Below are 2959 nucleotides of genomic sequence, written 5' to 3'. Positions count from 1 at the left end.
ATTTCCAGATTGAATGTGTTTAATAACTGAGACGTAGTAGATATCTCTTGTGGAAATTCATAATGCTTATGTATGTATAGTAAAGGCTCTGTAAAGTCTTGCAATAAAAAAAATCAAAAAATGAAACCTGGCTTATTTCCTTTGCTTAACTCATTATTTTTCAAACACACTTGGCTATAGAACCCTTTGTTGGAATGCATCTATTAAGATTGCAAGGAACTAGCATTCCATGGAACAGATGTCAAGAAATGTTTGCATAGTGCAAAGAACACTGGATAAGGAGGACAGAGACTACTGTGTTAATGTGTATAAGTCAGTTATCCTCTCTGGTTCATAAAATGAGGAGTTGACCTATATAATCTCCAGGCTTCCTTCTAGCTCAATGAACATATGACAATGGCCACATTTACAGGACATGATGAAACATGATACAAAATTATAACATATGGAAAACACATTCTTGATTCTGAGAATTTAAAATTAGGTAAAAGAAATACATGCAGGTTAGAGCAGAGTATAGTGCCTGGCAGCAGGTAAATGTTTAATGCATTTTTGCTAAATGAAAGAGGGATTGTGAAAAAAATGTAAATATATTTTAAAATATTTTATTTTATTTTAGAGTTGTGAGGTGTATGTGAGGATTAACTACATAAGTAAATAATGTGTAGGTGAGGTTTGAAATTCTAATAGGCCCTCTCTCCCCCTTATAGTGGACCTGGCACTCAGTGTGTTGCTGTGTGATGTAAATACATTTAAATGAAAGACAACTGGTATAACAGGATCTTAAATAAAGGGTGAATGAGATCATGAGTGATTGAGATAGTGGGGATGCTTCCAGGTAGGGATAAATTTTGAACAGTTTAGAAAGAGAAGAAAGGAAATTAACATCCATTCATCACTTACTATGTACAGATAATTTACAGATGTTATGTTAATCTCTGTAACCCTTTAAAAAGTTAAGTAACTTGCTTAGGATCATGCTTTTGGCAATTTTCTCATTTTCAGCCCTGGAGTTCAAACTTTTTTTTTTTTTGAGTTGGAGTCTCACTCTGCTGCCCAGGCTGAAGTGCAGTGGCACACTCACGGCCACCCCAGTGTCGACCTGCTAGGCCCCAGCGATCCTTCTGCCTAAGCCTTCTAAGTAGCTGGAACTACAGGCGCACGCTACCACGCTTCGCTAATTTTTGATTTATTGTGGAGACAAGGTCTCGCCAAGTTGCCAGGGCTGGTCTCGAAGCTGTAGGCTCAGGCAATCCATTCGCCTCGGCCTCCCAAAGTGCTGGGATTACAGGCTGAGCCACCGAGCCCGTCGAGTTCAAACTCTTACTCTATGACCTACTTCTGAAAGACCACACTTGACTAAAGAACTCTCCTTGATTTATAGTGTAACTTCCAGAGAGGTTTCATTATTCTCTGAACTACCTCAGTGCATATGACTGTGGATAACATGGGTTATCATACCTTCCCAATCACCTAGCAAGAAGGAGCTGCTGGAGGGGCCAAATACCATTGTCTTGTGAAGCACTGTCAGAGGAGTCCAGTGAAATTCCCCAGGAAAGGACATCAAGAGTGAGAAGACTGACACAGACAATAATGTCTTCCGGGAAAGGGGAATTAACGCTACTACCCCGCTCTGTGGTCTTCCAGTGAGAAAGCACTTTTGATTTATAAGCCGACACTACCATGTGTAAGAAGCAAATGGGGGAAATGTGTCTCTTTTGTGGGTAATACAAAAATATCTGTGTCAGAGAGCGATCAGAATGACGTGAAGGTCGGAAAGCAGGGTGGAAAATAATAAGTGGAAAATGAGGGTTTTCTACAGCAGATCTTGTTAGCTGGGAAGATAGCAAAAAAGAAGGACATGTCATTTCACCCTTTCAAGTCTTCAGCATGCTGGTGCACAAATCAGCACCACTGCACCTTTGGTGTTTTTCATTCTTTACGGTCTTTCTGGAAGAAGAGAGGGTTTAGAAGTGGTTCTGTTGAGAGCAGAGTATTAACTTGTAAATCAGCTGATTGTGTTTTCTTCATGGGCTCAGGCGACCTCCCAGAGACTTGGGAGCACTTGGCATGGAGACAGACAACTCTACCTCCTGGGCCACCCCACACGCAGTGCCAGATGCACTTGTTCTTTTTCAGGTGTGTGAATTTGAATGTCATGACAATAGGGGTAACCCCTCACATGAATTTCCACTTTTCTAGCTAGCTGTGTGATCCGGGGAAATCCAAGTACCTCTCTGAGCTTCAGTTTATTCATTTGCAAAATGAGCGTTTTTAACCTTATGCCTCCTTGGTCGGCATCCCGTTTTTCAGTGCCAGGATTTCAACACTACCCAGTCCGGATGCTCCCCCATCCTGAAGACAGCGAGTGCAGGTCACCTGTGGACTCTTGCTAATCCAATGCCATTCGCCTCCCTTACGCCCTATTCCATAGCTTCGCGTGAAACGTGGTAATGTGATTTCCAGATGGGCTAAGATCTCCTCCTAGCTGCGAGGCAGCGGCGCTTCTGGCGTCGGTTTCCGCACTAAACTTGATGGTCTGATTTCAAAGGTTTGGTTTTAAAGAAACTGTCTGGTTTTGTGTCCCCGAGTTACACTGCAGAGCCCAATGTGGGAGCGAGGCAATACCGGGAGAATCCAGGCAGCGGGCTTCACCCCGAGAGGGAGGGTGAGGGGAGGAGAGAGAAGGAAAGGGGAGTGAGGGGCGTGAGGGGCGAGAGAGGGGCCGAGACCCGCGAGTCGCAGACGGAGCGGAAACCACAGAGGCAGGGTCAGGGACGACACTCAGAGAAGCGTAGATGCACAGGGAGGGGCCGATGCATATATATAGAAAGAGGGATCGCGCTGCGGTGACACCTAGCCTCGGAGCCGGGGAGCCTCTGAGCCCGGAGAGCGGGGGAGTTCCGCTTCCTCCCGCCCGGCGGCCCCCGCCCCCGCCCCCCACCCCGGGCGCAGACGG

The sequence above is a fragment of the Carlito syrichta genome, unplaced genomic scaffold (assembly GCF_000164805.1).
Source record: "Carlito syrichta isolate Samal-C Ts95f unplaced genomic scaffold, Tarsius_syrichta-2.0.1 Scaffold315753, whole genome shotgun sequence".
Classification (NCBI taxonomy): Eukaryota; Metazoa; Chordata; class Mammalia; order Primates; family Tarsiidae; genus Carlito; species Carlito syrichta.
Note: the sequence above shows the minus strand (reverse complement) of the source record.